Below are 6,000 nucleotides of genomic sequence, written 5' to 3' on the forward strand. Positions count from 1 at the left end.
CTCTTTGCCTAGCCTGGTGCCTGCTATATGCCCCTAGGCTTTCAGTAAGTCACTGCATAGCTTTGTGCCTTATATCTGCTGAAAAGCATGGGTATGGGTATGGAGGTGGCATCAACTCAGGGCTGGAGTTCTGGTACCAACCCTCCCAAGTCAGTCCCCAGCAAAGGTCCTCCAGCCCCGTGTGTTGTTCCAGTCAATAGAAAGAGACCAAGTTTGGTTCAAAAGCAAAGGAAAGCTTTAATCTTTGATAAAAGAATGGAGGAGTGCCAGCCTGCCCTCTAGAGTATGCGCTCTTCCTCCCCTCAAAGGCGAGGCGGGGCTGCTTTTTAGGACTCTGGTGGGAGGAGGGGGCGGGGGCGGAGTTCTCCTGTTGTGCTGCTCTCGCTCCAGGCTCCAGATGGCTTGCAGTGCCAGGGCGCAGTCCCTGTACACACTTGCGGCTGCCATCTTGGATTGCCGTGTTTGCACGGCGTTTCACACTTCGTCTGCATGAGGAACTCGGGTCTGAAGCACTGGGTGCAAGGCCTCTGCACGCTGCAGCCTGTGAGCGAATGAAACTAGACTAAGCACAAAGGAAAAGAAAAAGGTTAGACTTTATTTTATTACCCCGATTCTACTTTTTCTTCCTGAGAATTGTTAATGGGCTTTGCTGGCGACAGATTCCTCCTCTGTTTTTTGTCCTGCCTCTCATGCTTTTGGGGTGCTGAGGGTAGAAGTCCATCTCCTGTAACAACTTCATGCCGATTTTGGGCGTTGTCATAACCCCACGTAGAAGAGCACAACTTCCCCCAGCTGTCTTCAGATATATTTGCTTGTTGCAGGGGCTCAGCCCTAACTATTTGTATCCCTGAGCAGCCACCATTTGTCCAACCTTTTGGAAACAACACCAGACAATTTTAAGATACATAGCCCAAATATTAGCAAGAGAATAATGGTCTCATGTCAGTTTTTCCTATAAGTGAAAATACATGCCTAAGTACTTTGTGGGCAAAAGTGTGCCCCGATGTTGAAGCTCACTGCCATGGCCTGAATATCTGTGGTCACAATTTTGTTGTTTTTCAAAAGAGAGACGTCAGGTCAGAGAAAGATTCAAAATGTCTCCATCCTGGAGGAGATTTCATTCCTCCAGGTGTAGATATTTTAGGTCCTTAGCCAATGTTTCCCCAAAGATGGTGGAGGAATTTTTGAACGCCTGAGTAAGGACTGACCAGTAGAATTGTTTTTATTGCGTGCTTGGGCCCTGCACTTAAAAGCAAACATTTCTTGGAGTTCCAGCCATGGCTCAGTGGAAACGAATCTGACTAGTATCCATCAGGATGCAGGTTTGGTCCCTGGCCTTGCCCAGTGGGTTGGGGATCCGGCGTTACCTTGAGCTGTGGTGTAGGTTGCAGACTCGGCCTGGATCTGGCATTGCTGTGGTGTAGGCCAGCAGCTGCAGGTCTGCTTTGACCCTTAGCCTGGGAAACTTCATATGCTGCAGGTGTGGCCCTAAAAAGACAAAAAAAAAAAAAAAAAAAAAAAAAAAAAAGTAAACATTTCTTGCAACTCTGGAGCTAATGGAATACAGAAGTTATCTTTTAACTCTAATACAAAATATCAGGTCCTGCTGGATAGAGTGGCCAGCAGGGTATAAGATTAGGGACTTCTGGATGCTTATCTCAGGTGGCTTTGCTGACTGCCCTGAGGTCCTGCACCATCTGGCATTCACCACTGGGTTTCTTTACAGGGAGAAAGAAGGTATTGCAGGCTGGTTGACATGGTGTCATAAGGCCCTGGTCAGTTGGGCCCTATATAATGGGGACAATACCCAAAAAGGCCTCTCGACAGAGAGGGTACTATTTTCTGTTGGACCATGTTTGTGCTATAGTGAGACTGGTTCCTACAGCTTGTCCCATCTGTCCTCGGGGCCCAGACCTCAGGATTTACTTCAGGAAATTCCACTTGCTCTGTCCCAGGACATTTATTCTTAGCCATTAACATTATCACCTTGTGCTCTTTGTCTAAGGAAATGTCAGTCTCCAGTTTGTCTCCTGGTAGGTAGCCCCCCTGATTTATGTAATCTGTCTCTTCCTAGCGAGCATATAGGGCATTTGGGGACGTGCAGGAAGGAATGGGTGAGAGTAGGGTCATCCAATTTGCATTCTAATGGCTCTGTGAATGCCTGTCCTTGGGCCTTCCCTGATACCCCTATAATTTTACAACTTTTGTGACAGAGTTTGCCTGGTGTTCGGAACCAAGTAAATGACACTGATGTTGCCTAAGAATTTGATAGTCTTTCCCCCTATGGCCGCTGTCACCCAGTATTCCTCAGAGGTCAATTGGAGTGCCAGCTAAGGAGCTCCTGGCCCGGACATTCTTCATCTATTTGGACCATTTGCCTTTAAGGGTAGTGGCTGGGATCTGCCATTTCCATCCCCCTTTGGGGGTGGTGAGGGCATTCTTCCTTTCAGTGTCCCTCTTGTTTACATGTGGCACACTAATCATGTCCTAGTTTCCTTAGCTTGCTATCCCTCACTGGAGATTGGAGGTCGCTCACTGGATTCAAGAGTCTCCATGGGCAGTTAGTTCAGATTCCCGTGCTGATCGACTGACATTGGAGGGTAACAGCCACTGGGTGGGCTTGTCTCCAGGCCTTTTTATCCTCTGATTTTTTCTCTTATAGATCTCAGTTATTAAATACCCAGTAGGCAACCTCGACCAGCTGAGGGGTGGGGGCATCCAGTTCTATTTCCACTTTCTAAGTATACATCTAGGAGTTCCCATTGTGGCTCAGTGGAAACAAATCTGACCAGCATCCATGAGGATGCAGGTTCAATCCCTGGCATCGCTCAGTGGGTTAAGGATCTGGCATTGCTGTGAGCTCTGGTGTAGGTTGCAGATCTGGCTCAGATCCTGTGTTGCTGTGACTGTGGTGTAGCCAGGCAGCTGTAGCTCTGATTTGACCCCTAGCCTGGGGACTTCCATATGCCACGGGTGTGCCCCTAAAAAGACAAAATAAGTAAATAAATATAGTATATGTCTAATGTCGGGGAACTTTGGGAAATGAACTATGACCTCAGGATTGCATTCCCTTCCAGGGACTCAGGATCAACGGTAGTAGATTGGGAGGCATTTGCTGAGGCTCTAGGAATGCAGAAGGGTTTTGTTTTGGCTGCTGATTGATTTCTTTTACCTTATTCCAGTTGACAGGTTTTTCTCCTGGTGCCTGGATTCCCTTTAGGATCATGTTTTTATAATGGGTTGGCCTCTGTCTTCCACCCCCTTATCCACTGTCCCAGTGGTCCCAGTTGGATTCATTATCTGGGACCTCTTGATTCCTCGGTCTGAAAATAGTATGACCTACATTGTTTCTGTTCTCTGTTTGCTTCCTCTTTGGCTTTTGAAAAGATTGCGGCCTTTTCTTATCCCCTTAGAAGTACTTTGAGGGGACTCTGGATATCAGCCTAGGATGGGTTATGGGTCTGAAAGATTCCTCTAATCAGATAGAGGAACCCCTCTGGATCTTCCCTCAACCTCTTACTATGACTTTTCCAGTTTCATAGATGAGAAGTGTACTTGGATGAGTCCTTCTCCAATGGGACCTGTTTCAAAGGGAGTACTTTTCCTAGTGGGTTATTGGATCCTGGCTGGTAATTAGTCCTGCTTCATGCAGGGGGCCCCTCAGGCCTGTGGCCCAAAGTGGGATGTGTTTCCTCAGTGGGGGAGAGCCCACATCCCTTTTGAAGGCCTTTGTTCTGATAGAAAGCCATAAAAAATTGGACATAGGGATCTAATTTTTTTGTCTCTGCCATAGCATGTCCAATTGTAAAATGGTGTTGTAATTTAGAGACCCATTGATGGGCCAGCTTTCCCCATCTCCCAGCCAGTATTGGGGCCAGGCCATTCACCTACCAAGGTGGGGGGGTTGGGGTGATTTTTGGGCACACAAATGCCACAAGATTTGCCAAATAGGATTTCTGGTTTGGGAAATTTGGAACCAGCACCAAAATGCTAATGGATTTTTCAAAAGACCAGAATAGGAGGTGTCCAAATGGGGTGGACTCTGATATAACTGGGGGTCCCCCTTGAATTTGTAACAGCCTGTGTTTGGAAAGTTAGTCCTTCCTCAGTCACTGTCCCTGACAGGAGGCTAGATGGGACCAACTCTAGGCCAGAGAAGCTTAGCTGTGTTAGTTCCTGACCCACTTGGTCCCTTAGGAGTGGCACAACTGTCTGAGACAAGGGTCTTCTCATTCCTCTCTTTGGCCAAAGAAAAGGAGCTTTCGAACTTCCTGCGGGGTGAAAACTTACAAACACATGATACTTACCATGATTGCTAAGGAGGGGACCCCATGGAACCTCGGTTGGTCAAGAATCACCCAAGGTTCCTCTCAAAAGCAGTAGGAGGAGGAGAGGTTAGGTGAAGAGTGTTTCCTGTTTTTGCCAGCAGCTCACAGGGTTTCCCCGTCTTATGAGCAGCTCACAGGGATCTCCCTGCCCACTTCAGAGGAACTGGCACTGACCAGTTGCATACCAACCGTGGCGCCCTTTCACACTCAGGCATCCCTGGTGCCTTTCCCTGAACTTGGATCAAGCATCCACATTTCTGTCAGGTGGTTCTCATTACCTGGGCCTTTTCCCGGTCTTGCCTCTTGGCTCACCTGGCTGGCTGGCCACTTTACCAAACTGAAAGTGACTGTGGAGAATGCTCCTCTTAATTCCTGGAGGTCAGTGAGGAGGGGAAAAGTCCTAGTGCAGCTGCCACTGCTTTGCACAGCGATGCTGGTGAGACAGTGGGCAAGACTGCCACGGCTCCCTCTTGTCCACAGGTCCCCACTGTCCCTGGCAACCAGTACTGCGGCAAGGTCAGCCAGAGGCAATGGGCAGTTTCAGTCTCTGATCCCCAACGATGCCACAGTATGATCCTCTCAAAGGGGCACAGTCCTGATGACTCTGGGGGCTAGGCTGTGGGAACTCACCTGGGTATCCTCGGGTGGTTGGGCAGAGTTACTCTAAATTTGGCTGAAGGCTGCCACCGTTCTACCCTGTGAACATGTACTCAGAGATCAGAGACCATCATTTGCACACCAACTGCCCAAAGCGTCCTCTCGCTGGAGCAAGGGTGAGCCTAGAGAACAGGTGCAGTCAAAAAGGCTATGTTCTGTCCCTTCGTGGTCACCAGAATTCTGTTACGGACCCATTAGAGTTGGGTCCCTACAAAGGTCCTGCTGCCTGATGTTGTTCAAGGCAATTGAATGAGACTGAGTTTCAGTTCAGGAGTCAAGGAAAGCTTTATTTATTGATCAGAGAATGGAGAGGTGCGAGCTTGTGCTCTAGAACACTCGTTCCCTGAAAGGCCATTAGAGACAGTTGCTTTACAGCGTTCCTGTCAGTGGGGAGGGGAGGCAGAGCTCTTGTCCATCCAGAGCAGCTGAGCAGCTTTGGTACTCCAGATTGCAGCGCCAGGTGCAGTGTCCCTGCACACTTGCACACACATGGCCTGCCAAGCTGAAGTGTTGGGTGCAGCCATTTCCCACTAGGATATCTGGTCTGACATGCTGGGTACAAGCCCTCTGCACACGGCAGCCTATGAACAGGTGAAAGTAGGCTGTACCGAGGGGAAAAGATGGTTAGACTTCATTTTATTACCCAGATTCTATTTTTATTCCCTCGGAATTGTTAATGGGCTTTGCTGGTGAAAGTTCTAACTGTGCCTCTGGTGCAAAGTGACTGAGATTAAATGTTGGTGGTTGGTCTAGATATCTCTGGTGATCTAAAATGGATCTAGCTTGAAGCATGGAAGTGTTTTATAAGAGTTCTTGGGAGGGCGTTCCCATTGTGGCTCAGCATGTTACAAACCTGACTAGCATCCACAAGATGCAGGTTTTGTTCTGGGGTTGCCATGAGCTGTGGTGTAGGTTGCAGATGAAGTTCGGATCCCACGTTGCTATGGCTGTAGTATAGGCTGGCAGCTGTAGCTCCAATTCAGGAACTTTCATATGCTGCAGGTATAGTCTGTCT

This window comes from Sus scrofa, chromosome 13 (assembly GCF_000003025.6).
Source record: "Sus scrofa isolate TJ Tabasco breed Duroc chromosome 13, Sscrofa11.1, whole genome shotgun sequence".
Lineage (NCBI taxonomy): Eukaryota > Metazoa > Chordata > Mammalia > Artiodactyla > Suidae > Sus > Sus scrofa.